We start from the raw sequence: 15,016 nt of genomic DNA on the forward strand, positions 1-15,016 counted from the left end.
CAGGTAGCAACCATGCTACTCTTAGGGAATCTCCAGGGAAAGTCCATAATTTGTGCTGTTATTTATGCTGTCCTATCATCTTTATAGTTGATAAACTCTACCTGAGATCTAATCCAAAATCCACCATGGGGAAAAAGATGAGAATTAAGAAAAGGAAAGGAAGACATAAAGAGAAGGGAGGTGGAGGAGATGTTAAAAAAGGTTAGAAGAAAGAAAGAGAAACCACAAGCCACAATGAGAGTAAAAGAAATAAATGAGGAAAGAGAAAGGGAAAGGAAGAAACAAAAGTAGTAGAAAGAATAGATGTAGGGAAATGATGTAAGAAAATAATTATAAATAAGGAGGAGAAATAAAGATATGCAATACGTAAAAGTAAAGTGAATTTTTTTAAAGGTTGCATTCTGATGCCAAGCATCCAATAAATAGAAAACTCTGAGAACCTTGGGAGAAAAGAAATATAGTTAATCTGATATGTTCTCCTTTTATTCTTTCAACAATTAGACAGTAATAAGATAAAATAAACAGCTGCTAGACCCAAGGCAAGAATTCTGATGCCCAGCATTCAAAGATCACTTGCCAATGTCAGATGAGAATGGATCTGAATCATTCTCTTGTTTTCCTTTTAGAGCTCTAGGGGTGGTCTAATACTTGAGAAAACCAATATTTATTCAAGAGAAAATAATAGTAATGATAGGCTAGAGGGACAAAGCTGATTTTCTATTTTAGATTTTATCCAGGTATTCCAAAATTGTTCACGTATTTATAGGATATGGTAATAAATGTTCATCTCTATCTGCATTTAGCTGGAAGGGTTTATCTACATGGTAAGATCATAGGATCATAGCATTATATTCTTCGTAAAAGATTCCCTTTGTCTTTTGGGGCTCCACTGAGTGTAATGCAGAAAATTCATGGAATGGCCTTGTCTACACTAGATTATCCTACCTTTTTTACCATCTGAAATGAGTGGTTTGCTTTCAGGCACACCCAGTTTCCCAACTGGCTCAATATCTTGATTAAACAGAGGAGCATGTTCTGAGGCTGGTGTGCAAAATTTAATTCTGAGAAGCAGAGTAAGTTGAAAGGTTGGTCATAGGTCATATAGATCCATTCATGGATCCCCACCTCTAACTTCCTAATCCCAGCTACAGTTCTCTTGCAGGCTAAGTAGGAACTGTGTTACTTCACTCAGAAAGTTTATTTAGTTACAGTAAATGCTGGAGAAAGAGAGGTAGGGAGTAGATCTATAAAGCAATGGTGAACCCACACCTTCTTAGCTTAAAGTAAATTCCAGTAAGAATTCTCATCATGAAAGTTCTGTTTGCTATGCTAATCTTTTAGTCCTTTCTGCTGGTGGAGAATTTTCTCTCTTCTGATATTATAAACCCTGGACCTTTTCCAAAAAATTCTCTAACCCAAGAAATATTTCTGAAGGTCCTAACCTATTTGTAAAGATTTATGAACCTTGAAAAATTAAAGACTTAAGTATTACGCAAAGACCTACCTATATATTAAATCAATGTATACACTATCTCTGGAGGCATAAATTATGCCATCTTTCCTATGAGAAGTAGCTTGTTGGAAATCCCCAGTTTTGAGCACTGACTACTGCCAGTCTGAAAACTCCTGGTGGTGCAGGGGCATGCCTGCCTGGCATAGAGTGGAGTTCATATGATACATATAGTTTTTTTTTTTAAGTTTAAAATATAACTAGATGTGGTTAGTCAACCCATCAAGAAGCATTTGTTATACGTACCTAGAATACAAGGCAGAATATTAACAAATAGGCAGAAAGTTGTTATTGTTTGTGTTGTTTGGGGTGAGGGATACATACAAATATTATTTCTTCTGAAGTATATTGCTAATGTATAATAATCTGAATTATGTTTTAATTAGGACTGGGAATCCCCAGTTAATGGGACAGAAGCCAAACTGTCCATCACTCTTATCTTTAGCTCATGTGCTAAAACCTCACTCCCTTTCCTGATTTCCTCCATGTGATCAGGCATCAGGGACATCACAGGGGGCAGGAGGCACTTGTACCATTTATGGATTGGCATGATATGTACTCTTTTCATTGCCTTGACTTATCTTGACACATAACTTGGAATAGTACAGCAAGATCAAAATTATGTGGAGGCCTAATCAGCAGAATGATCGCTTTTGGAATTGAATGTGGCCCAACAAACATAAACCTTTGTTCCTTAGATATGTTTCTTACAAGCCCATAGGACGAGTGGCAGGAGAGTTTGTTGCTCACTTGTTGTGGGCCTCATCCTTTCATTTAAAGCCAGTGAGGAGAATTACTTAGAAAATAAAAGAAACCTGGACTAGCTGCCAAGTCTGTAAGACAACACAGCATGTTTTCAGCTATTTACTCATGAGGCAGCTGTTCACTGTATCAGGGATATTTGTTTCATTAAGAAACATTGCAGTTGCAAGAATGAACTAATGACTAAAAATGTCTTTTTTTTTAATTAAGAAAGTTGCATTTTCATTTTGGATTTTGGCATCTTTTTTGTGGAGCTGAACAAATTATTTGGAATATAATGAAGATATACAAAAGTTAGCAGTCTTATGATGGCAAGTATATACCTTCGCATCCCTTCATTTTATACCACGAGTAAAACTGTAGTGGACATTGAAGAATATATGGTAATCAGAGACTAATTAAAACAGCATGACCTCAGGGTCCTAACCTATTCGAGCTAACATGGTGACCAAATTAGGGACTTCCAGCTAATATAAAAGGTCATAAAGCTACTCGCTTCTCCCACATAAACTCAAGTAAAGATGAAAAAAAGGACAAGAGATCAAATAACGAAAGAGAAATCCAAAGAGAAACAACAGAAATTTTTCACTCCAGTCCAGAACTATCCAAAAAGATAGCCAGAAGTCTGTGGATACTGGGGAAAGAACCTTGCCAGGCATTCCAGCACTTCAGATAAACAATCTAGAAGTCTCTACCTCTAACCAGGATAACTGAGAGGGGACATAAGACTGAAGTACTATGACCAGAGATACTCATGGAGGACCTGAGGACCTCAAGCTCTGGAAGAGAATTTTCTGGAAAAGTCAAATACTTCAATACCCTGAAGCAGAGCAAGTCAAAGGATCTGAAGACTACAAACCTGTCAGCATTCTGCATACAGATGGTTGCTGTTCTTCGAGTTCAAAGAGTACCAAAATAACATCACTGTGTCAAGGGTAACATCACAGTGTGTCTGACTACGGCTTATCAGACTAACATGAGCTTAAAAAGCTCTAACACAGGTTGGGTACAAATAGTCCATATGAACATTTAGAGTGGAGATGTCTCTAAATTTGCTTATGTCATGTTTCTTTTGAGCTACTACAATTCTGTTTTATTCAGAGAGCACAGAATCTTCATTGATGTGGGCATGCCTTGATGGGTGATCCTATGCCAGTGTCTCCCATGTCTCACAATTGATTCCAAAGTTCTTCAAAGAGACCTTGAGGATGTCCCTTTATTGCTTCTGCTGACCACTTGTGTGAGCACTTGCCTTGTGTGAGTTCTCTGTAAAATAATCTTTTAGGTGAAGGTTCTTCTTGTACACTATTTTGCTTGATGATGTAATCAGCTATTGTGGATTTGATTATCATCTCTATACAGATGATTTTCAGATCTATTTAACCAGTCTTAACTTCTGTCCTGATCCCCACTAAAACCTCCAACTGCCCACTGGAAATCTTGAATTGTATATTCCATAGACATCCTAAACTCAACATGATCAAAAGAGAGTTCATTATCTTTTCTCCCTAAACTCTTTACCTTTCCAAACTTCCCTATAGTAAGTGCACTACCATCCTTCCAGGCATCCAAGCTTGAAAGCTAAGTGTTGTATTCAACTCCTCACTTTCTCACCTTTCATGTCCAATCTCTGTCTGACTCATAAATTTTACCTTCACAACATCTGTCTCATATATTTCATCTTCTGTCCCTTGATACCACCATCACCCTTGAACAGGCCTTCATCACCTCATTCCTTGATTCAAGCATCTCCCCAGTTCAATCCATCTTCTATTCAGCAACCAAAATGATCTTATGCTACCTTCCTACTCAATAAACTCCAATGGATCAGTCTCACCTCCACAATAAAACATAAATTTCTCTTCATGGCTTTAAAAGCACTTTATAATCTCTTACTTTTCTACCTTTCCAGTAATCTCACTTTATTTCTCTCTGCATGCTCTAAGATTCAGTGACAATGGCTTTCTTGCTAACTCTCAGAAAACATTTCATCTCTCAATTCTGTGCATTTCACTGAATATCCTTCAACCATAAAATGCTTTCCCTTCTCATTACTGCTTCCTAGATTCCCTGGCTAGCTTTAATACTTGGCTCAAATTCTACTTTCTGTAAGAAGCCTTTCCTAGTCCACCTTAGCATTAGTGTCTTCATTTTGAAATTATCTCCAATTTACCTTGCATATATCTTATCTATATAAACATATATATATAAATACATATATAAATATATATTTATAATATATGATGTATTAATATATACATATAATATATATAAATATATATAAAGCTGTTTGCATATTGTCTCCCCAATAAAATGTTAACTCCTCAAGGGCAAGGACTGTTTTTTTTTGCTTTGTATCCCCTGTGCTTAGCATACTGCCTTAAGTACATAATGTGTGCTTAATTAATACTTGTTGGCTGACTGTTATGGGTTAACAGACTCCTGAAATATTAACCAAGAAAAAGTGAATAACACAAGTGTAAGCAAAATATTGGGGGCAGGGGGAGTGGCTTGGCAATATGGATAACTAGAAATGAAGAAATGAAGCAAGAGATAAGAAAAATTGAATAGGGAATAGCTTAGAAGAGAGGGTGAAAATTTTCCCTAAAAGCATACTACCTGATAATTATAATGGAGAAAACAGATCTCAGTGACTCCAAGAGACATCAGAAAATATTAGGACAAAATGAAAAGACTGGAAAAATAGAAGAAAATCAAGGTATTTTCAGCAAAATAACAACAAATGAACTAGAAGCTAGGGAAAGGAGAAATAATTTATGAATCATCATCATTGACAAATAAAGCAAAATCTAGATATATCAAGAAATTATAAATTGCCCAGCTATATTAGGACTAGAGGACAAATTCAAGCTAAAAAGAAACAATTGGTCACCCCCAAGAAGAAACCTTAAAATAGAAACCCCTGGAAATGTCATAGCCAAAATGTGGTAAGGAGCTGCTAGATTATGAAGGAGTTAAAAGGTCATATTTTTAAAATTGACTAGATAAAAGAAAAAAAAATAATGCAAGTAACAAAAAAAAATAGAGTTAAAGAACCATGTTCATAAGATTCATAGCAGCAGATTCATAAGAGCAACAAAAGTTGACAGTGATTTCAACAAAGGAGAAAAAATCTTGGAAAATGACATTACAAAAGATAGATCAGAGACGAAGCATTTATTAAGCTCTTACTATGTGCCAAGCACAATCTAAGACACCCAAAGATATAAATACAAATAAATGAGGGAGTCTCTAAGAAGGATTATAGTGTAATGGGGGAAAATCTTGTGTAAAGAGCAGCTGGAAAGCTTGAAGGGAAGAGGAAAACAGGAGGGGTAATATGAATGGTATCACTGAGTGAAGACAGCTGGAAAGTGTCCTGGAGGTCTGATTCTTGACAAGATAGGGTGAAAGCTCAGAAGTAGATGGGAGAGAGATTAACATGATGACAAGAGTATAGGGAGCATGATGAGGAAATAGTCAAGATAAAGCCAGAGATAAAGGATTAGACTCAAGGAAAAAATATCCTATGTGACTAAGACAAACCCTATTGCAGATATATAATTTAAGAAAATAGAGGGTTTTCAAATATTCCTGATTGAAACATTAGAAGTAAGTAAAAGCTTTAAAATATCAATGTAGGAGTTCAGATAAACCAAAAAAGCTAAAATACCTTTGAGTAACTGAAAGGGGTCAAACAACTATAAAATGAACACATTGTAATAGAAGAAAAAATCACAAATGTCCCTTCAGAATCTTGATATCTTTAAGAGTCACAGAGGGAATTTAGTAATACAAACAAGAAGCCTGAAGATAATTTTATTGCTTTTGAGAGAGGTTGCGTTTTAAATAGTGGGGAAATTAATGTATAAGAGAAGGAATGAAGAAAGGGTTGATAATGTGTCTCAGAATTGGGGTATGCAAGAATATACAAACATGGTGAAAGGGATAAGGGGAATGGAACTTTTATGACTCTCATCCTTATTTGAATTAGGCAAAGGAAGGTTGGACAAACACACATACACACACATACACACACACACACACACAGATTTTGGTGTAGAAATACACTAAACTCAATAAAGAAAGATATAGAGGGAAGGGGGAGGCTTAAGAGGGAAGGTAAAGATGAGGAAAGAATTATCTCAGGCCATATAAGCTTCAACTTGGTAGGTAGATCTCAGAGTATAGAATAATAGGAAATAAAGAATATGTAAAAACCTGTTATCAGGGTTTAGATAAGGGACAGTGGAATTGAAGCAGATCACTTCAATTATGAATTGCTAGTGCTGATCATGTTTTCTCTTATACCATCATCATCATCTTCTCCATAAATAGAGAAGGTGGGGAAAGGAAAGAACAAAAAGAATAAGATGTATGAAGATATGATGGAGGAAAATAGACAATGAACAATTATCACCATGAACATGAATGGGATGGACTCAACCCTAAAAATGGAAGAGGATAATAGAATGGTTTAGAAAACAGAATCCAATAATTTGTTAATGAAGAAACTTACTCAAAACATGAAGATTCACACAGTTAAATGAGTTAGAACAGAATGTATCATGCTTCACTTGAGCTAAAAAAAAATGAGTAGTGATCATGATTTCAGAAAAAAAAATAATAATAGGTATGGTTAAAATATATCAACAGGGGAATTACATTGTGGTTAAAGGTACTGTAAACCAAGAAGGAATATCAATATTTTACACAATACATATATACATACATACATACACACACATAACATCTAAGTACTTGGGGAAAACGTTATTTGAATTACAGGGAGAAACAGATGGCAAAATGATAATGACTGAAAACCTCAGTGTGCCCCTAGGTAAACTGAAAAAAAAAAGACTTAAAAGAAGCTAAAAATTTGGGTAGGATTTTACAAAAATTACAGAGAGCTGCTTTTTGTCTTTAGATTGTCTTACCCTATGCTTTATTGCTCTTTAGCTAATATATTTCTTTTTCCATTTCATAGTATTTGGAAGGGGGCTCTCACTGTGAATTTTCCATATGAATTACATCAACACATAATTGTTATATCTTGGGAAGGAGGGGTAACTGTTTTCTGATTTTGGGTGGTAGATGGGATGACCTTCCTTAAGAAAGTGTTGCATCAGCAAACCAGGCACTATATGAACACAATTACAAAACACTTTTTACACAAATAAGCTCAGATCTAAGTAACTGGAAAACATCAGTAGTCTGTGGGTAGGCTGAGCTAATATAATAAAAATGACAATTCTACCTAAATTAATTTATTTATTCAGTGTCATACCAAACTACCAAAAATTAATTTAAAGAGGTACAAAAAGTATCAAAATTCATCTGGACAAACAAAAGGTCCAGAATATCAAGGGAATTAATGAAAAGAAATGCTAGGGAAAGCAACCTAGCCATACAAGATCTTAAATTGTGTTATAAGGCAGCATTCAATAAAACTACTTGGTATTGGCTAAGAAATAGAGGGGTGGATCAGTGGAATTGGTTGGGTATACAAGGCACTCTAGTCAATGATTATAGCAATCTACTATTTGATAAACCCAAAGACCCCAACTTCTGGGACAATAACTCACTATTTGACAAAAACTACTGGGAAAACTGGAAAACAGTATGACAGAAATAGAGCATAGACCAACATCTGACACCATATATCAAAATAGTCCAAAGAAGTGGATGATTTAGGTACAAAGATTGATACTATAAACAAATAAGGGAGTAAGGAGTAGTTTATCTGTCAGATTTATGGAGCATGGAAGAGTTTATGAACAAACATGAAAAACAGAATATTATGAAATACAAAAGGGATAATTTAGATTACATGAAGTTGAAAACTTTTTGCATGAAAAAACACAATGCAACCAAGATTAGGAGGGAAGAAAAAAACTGGGAAAGAATTTTTGTAAGTAGTATCTGTGATAAAGGCCTCATTTCTAAAATATATAGAGAACTGAGTCAAATGTACAAGAATCCAAGTCATTCTCCAACTGATAAATGGTCAAAGGATATGAACAGGGAGTTTTCAGAGGAAGAAATTAAAGCTATCTATAATCATATGAAAAAAATGCTCTAAATCACTATTGCTTAGAAAGATGCAAATTGAAACAACTCTGAGGGACCACATCACACCTATCAGATCAACTAACATAACAAAACAGGAAGATGATAAATGTTGGAGAAGATGTAGGAGAGTTGAAATACTAATTCATTGTTGGTGGAGTTGTGAGCTGATCCAACCATTCTAGAGAGCAACTTGGAATTATGCCCAAAAAGCTACAAAAATGTGCATATCCTTTGACCCAGAAATATCATTTCTGGGACTCCATTCCAAAGAGATCCTAGAAATGGGAAAGGGTCCCATATGTACAAAAATATTTATAGCAGCTCTCTTTGTGGTGACCAAAAACTGGAAATCAAAGGAATGCCCATCAATTGGGGAATGACTGAACAAACTGTGGTATGTGAATGTAATGGAATACTATTATGATATGAGAAACGATGAGCAGGAAGACTTCAGAGAAGCCTGGAAAGACGTATATGTACTAAGAGTGAGTGAAAGGAGCAGAACCAGGAGAACTTTGTACATAGCAACAACTACAGTGTGTGAGGAATTTTTGTGGCAGACAGTATTTCATTGCAATGCAAAGAATTAAAAAATGGATTCTTGAGGCAAAATACTTTTTATATCCAGAGAAAGAATTATGGAATTGGATAGCAGATAGAAGCAGATCATTTTCTTTTGTATTATGTTTTGTTTTTTTTTGTTTTATGGTTTCTCTCATTCATTTTAATTCTTCTATGCAACATGTATTTATTAGGAATAGTCATATATAACCTATATATAAGATTGTATGCTGTTTCAGGGCAGGAGTGGAGAGGGAGTGAGAATTAAAGGGGAAGGAGGGGAAAAAGAAATCTAAGGTATATAAAGTGATAGAACATTACAAAATGCAAAATGGATAATTTATATTACATTAAATTGCACAAGGACTGATTTTGATATCCTTGCCCTTCTCAGCAATACAAGAACGTAAAACAATTCCAAAGGACTCATGATGGAAAATGGCATCCACATCCACAGAAAGAACTCTAGAGTTGGAATGTAGAGTGAAGCAGAGTATTTTCTTTTTTTGTTTTACTCTTTTTTTGTTGTTTTTTATCTTTCTCACGGTTTCTCTACTTTGTTATAATTCTTCTGTGAAACATGACTAATGTGAAAATGTGTTTAATAAGAATGCATGTGTAAAGCCCATATCAGATTTCATTCCATCTTGGAGAGGGAGGGGGGAGGAAGGAGGAGAAAATTTAAAACTTATAAAAGTGAATGTTGAAAACCAAAACTAAATAAATTGGAAAATAACTGTGAAAAAGTAAATTTCCACCAAACAAAAAGAGAGAAAGAGTTGCATCTGAGAGGAAGCTGATAAAGTGTTTTGCCTGTAATTCACACACCACTATGAAGTATCTGAGTCAATAACTATTCATCTAATCTGTCCCAGAAACTTTTCATTTTCTCAGAGGTGCTAGAGTTGCAATAACCTCCTTGGATATAACTTTTCTGGCTTTTATGATATTAATGGTGTACTCTTTCTCCTTATCGTTTAATTTAACTTGTATTTTCATTGAACTGGTCTTCTTGTGATGATAGAGTATTAGAAATCTTTTATACATTCCTTCTTGGCAGCTTCTCTCTCTGTCTCAGTCTCTCTCTGTCTCTCTGTCTCTCTCTGTCTCTGTCTGTTTGTCTGTCTGTCTGTCTGTCTCTCTCTCTCTCTCTCTCTCTCTCTCTCTTTCTTCTAATATCTTCAACTTGACTTCTTGTATCACTATAGTCTTTTGACTTTAGATTCCAATTGTCGAATATGAGAATCTAGAATTTGTAAAATATTTTGGTTCTCTGAATTCCTTCATGTGTTCCTTGTTATTGTTCCCTAAAATTGGATGATATGAAATTCAAGTTTTTCTTACATACTAGCTAAATATTGTTTTAATTTTCCAATGATTTTCTATGGGTCTATAGTAATTTCCTAAAGTCATTCTTTTTTTCCACTTATTTATTTGTTTATTCATTCATTCATTCATTTATTTTCAATGTTCCACAGTCACTACCATACAACCTAGACTTTGTCTTTCCTTCCCTCCCCCTCCCTACTCCCACATTTCCCCTCTCTCTCCCTGAGATGGCATACAATTTTATATAGGTTCTACACATACATTCTAATTAAATACATTTTCGCCATAGTCATGTTATATAGAAGAATTAAAATGAATGGGAGAAATATAACAAACCAAAACATAATATAAAAGAAAATGATCTGCTACATTCTGCTATTGAATTCCATACTTCCTTCTCTGGATGTGGAAGGCATTTTGCCTTAAAAGACCATTGGGAATTTTTTAAGTCCTTGCATTACAATAAAGTTCTAAGTGTACCAGAAAAAAAAATCCTCACACACGGTAGTTGTTGCTGTGTACAAAGTTCTTCTGGTTCTACTCCTTTCACTTAGCATCAGATCATGTAAGTCTTTCCAGGCCTCTCTGAAGTCTTCCTGTTCATCATTTCTTATAGTGCAATAGTATTCCATTACATTCATACACCATAATTTATTCAACCATTCCCCAATTGATGGGCATCTCCTTGATTTCCAGTTTTTGGCCTCCACAAAGAGTGCTGCTATAAATATTTTTGTACATGTGGGACTCTTTCCCCTTTCTATGATCTCTTGGGGATAGAAGTCCTACAAGCAGTTTTGCTGAGTCAAAGGATGTACACGTTTTTGCAGTCCTTTGGGCATAGTTCCAAATTGCTCTCCAGAATGGTTGGATCAGCTCACAACTGCATCAACAATGAATTAGTGTTCCAACTCTCCCACTTCTCCAACATTTATCAACTTCCTGTTCTGTCATGTTAGCCAATCTGATAGGTGTGATGTGGTATCTCAGAGTTGTTTTGATTTAAATCTCTCTAATCCATAGTGATTTAGAGCATTTTTCATATGACTATAGATATCTTTAATTTCTTGCTCTGAAAACTGCCTGTTCATATCCTTTGACCATTTATCAGTTGGAGAATCCTAAAGGCATTCTTGCAATGGTGGTGATTGGTAACCATCCCTTAGGGTTATTCCTTGACAGTGTCACTTTTCTGTATATGTTCTTTTCTGTATATGTTTCTTTATATGTTCTTACTATGGAAATGATTGTCATATGTGTTGTTGTATACATGTAATTCCTGTAAAAAGTGTAGAAGTATAAATTTTGGGAGACTCCATATTGCTGAAGAAATGCATTTGTTAATAACAACTATAGCAAATGCCAGGTTAAAAATTAATTCAAACACAGCCTCAGTCATTTATTCACTGTGTGACCTTGGATAAGGCATGTAATTTCTGTTAGGTTTAGTTTCACCAATCATAAAATGGGGAGTAAAAGTAGTACCTACCTCAGGGTTATTGTGAAGATCTAATGAGACAATATTTATAAAAAGCATTTATCACAATGCCTGGCACATAGTAGGCACTATATAAATGTTTTATTCCTTTCTCCTCCCTTTTCAGTATATTTGGTCTGCTAGTTGGGTTTGTGCCATCAATCTTTAAAAAAATAAGCTTATAAAATTTTAATCTAAGTATAGCCATTCTTCCATGTATAGAATCTTCTTCAAAATCATTGAAAATCTGGGTTTTGATTTTTTTCATCATTTCACTATTAGGTAGAATTTTTGTAGCCTTTGTTACATGAAGATTTCCAAAGATCTTAGATTATTAAACTTTTCCCTCTGAATTTTAGTAACAGTTCCTTGATTTCAGTTTTATTGCTTCTAATTTGAGATGGTGGGGGAGAAACAAGCATTTATTAAGTGCCTGCTATGGACCAGGTACTGTGTCACATACTTTACAAATATTAGCTCATTCAATTCTTCAACTTTGAGAAGTTATTTGTTACAATTTCTCTGGACTGGTCTGTAATTCACTATTGTATAAATTTTAATTGAGTAAATTCCATTGGAAAAAAAGTGCTATGAAATTCTTGCCTAGGAAAGATTTATTTTCCATACTTGTAATGACATGGTATTTGAGGATAAAGAAATGATTCATGTCTTCAATCCATTTCCTTCATACTTTGTAGTTTGCCCGATTTCATGGTCAGTGCCATCTTCACTAAAATATTTACAGCAGGTGTAATACTGGTGTAACTGATTTGTTCTGATGTATCTTGCCTTCTGTGGCATCAGAATATAATGTAGTGGTAATCACCCTGTTCTTCACTGTATCAATCTTATGATCAAAAGAGCTTGCCTGTAACCTTTTGCCAATTAACGTGTTTCATTAACTCATAGGAGCAGTTGTATTACATTGGCTAACATGGTAACCCAATTAGTGCTATTACCAGATCTCAGTTTGCTCTCATTTAAGAATTGATAATACTATATATTATTTTATATTATATTATATTTTATATTAATGCTATAAATAAATATTAATCAACTAAATAATTTTATCAATATGGAATAAAATTAATAATAATTCTATATTACACATTATTTTATATCTCTATATATTATTTTAAGGTCTGCAAAGCACTTTACATACCATGGGAACCTCACAACAATGCAATGAAGTAAGTGCCATTGATTATGTCCATATTATAGATAAGAAATTGAGACTGAGAGAGGTTAAGCGACTTGACCAGGATCACACAGCTGATAGACATCTGAGGCAACGTTTGGACTTAGGCCTTCTTGGCTCCCAAATCCAATATTCTGTCCACTGTTCAGCTTAGCTGCCTTCATAGCTCCATAGCTCAGAACGTGTGAATTCCTTCCTGTATATTACCGGCTGTCGTTCCTCTACTTGTCAAGGCCCATACCTCTCTGGAAGCATGGTGATTTGAACCTTAAAAGGGTTATTTTTTTTATTTTTGTCATTATTCTTGTTGCTACCATAATCCTCATTCTTCTCATCTTATACTCTAGGTAGTTCAGATAATTACTATTAATCTTTGGTGCATAATGTTATTGTCATTAGATGGCAAGCTCCTTGAGGGCACAGATTGTCTTTTGCTTCTCTTTGTATCCCCAGCATTTAGCACAGTTTCTGGCTCTGGGTAGGTACTTAATAAATGCTTATCGACTGACTGACATATTCAGTGTACTATTGCACTGGTGAATAAAATAATTTGAGTGAGTGTATGTATGTGTGTGCGTATGTGTGTGTGTATGTGTGTACTTAATGACTAATAGTGTCGATATGCCAACTCATCACCTGAAGTCTCTCTGAAAATATCTTTGGGACAACTTCAATAACTGGCAGGGTGATATCCTTTTCATCCTGTTCCCACATCATTTGGATTTCCCCTATAAGCCGCTCCCTTTGAAAGCTGTCCATACCCCCTAGTTTGAAGGTTGTGTATATTGTTTGACAACACCATTTAAAAACTTATTAAATCTTTATGGATCTGTGTTCTATCCAGATTATTGCAAACAACAGATTTGGTTCTGATGATGCTCTGGCTCCAGCACAGTATTTTTGTTGGATTCTCAAGAATATTTGGGGATTGTATTTGTGGTAAAGGGATTCCTCATCTGTCACTTTAGAGAGCAAGCTTTCTAGCTACTTGTTTGTGTCTTTCAAGGTATTAGATATGTACTAAATTATTACAATCTGTAGGAATGTATTGCATAGTTTTCCTCATAAAATAGGCCTCAATTAATGAATCCTGGTTCCTTAAGAATGACCTTGTCATAATTTCTAGTAGCAGTGACCTGGTCTTGATGTATTATCAATACCCTTCCATTTTTATAAACATATCCATAGGTTTAAGCCATGTGATGATTCTTTATCAATACATCACTTGTTGAGATCATGTGGATATTGCCCAATGAAGACCTTTTATCAATAGTCAATACGCAGTCAATAAATATTTATTAAGCACTTATTATTTGGCAGGTGCTAGGAAATGCTATGGATATAAATATGTGGGGGGAAAAAGAAAGAAAATTCCTGCTCTCAAGGATCTTACAATCAAATGGATTAGATTTTGTTTTCTGTTTGGTCCAAGAAATTGGAAAGGGACAGATTTATTATAGATGTAACAATTAGACAGGTCTCAAATAGAAATGACTTGCCTTAGGAGATAGTAAGTTTACAACCACCAGAAATCTTTCAAGCAAAATAAAAAAATAGGATTAAAACTTATTGGGAATGTTGTAGTGAAGAGGCTTATTCAAGTTCAAGCAGAGGTTGCACTAAAATTACTACAGTCCTTTTGACAATGAAACTCTGGAATTTTTTTAATGAGCCAACTGGGATTAAGTGACTTGCCCAGGGTCACAGGGCTGTTAAATGCCAAGTATCTGAGCCCAGGTCTGGGTATTGTTGAGGTCCTAACTTGGTCATTCACTGAGATCCTTGGAAACAGGGACAATCTTAATTTTGTTACTTCCCCAAATACCTTGGGCATTGGTTTTCTGATAGGCTAACTTTGTCAGGAGGGGTAATTGTGGTGAATATGGCACTATAAGTCAACCCATCCACTCATTAGTTACTTGATTTTTTGCAAATCATTGACCTCTCTTATGAAAATCACTTAACTGCAAGGAGAGAGATTGGATGCTCTCTGAAGTTCCTTCTAGGACTAATATTCTATGCGTCATCTGATAAGATTACTGGGATTATCAAATACTTAAGTCAGGCATTAATTGGAAATTCATTAATAACTATGAAGAAGTTTGAA

This window comes from Notamacropus eugenii, chromosome 5 (assembly GCF_028372415.1).
Source record: "Notamacropus eugenii isolate mMacEug1 chromosome 5, mMacEug1.pri_v2, whole genome shotgun sequence".
In the NCBI taxonomy this organism is placed as follows: domain Eukaryota; kingdom Metazoa; phylum Chordata; class Mammalia; order Diprotodontia; family Macropodidae; genus Notamacropus; species Notamacropus eugenii.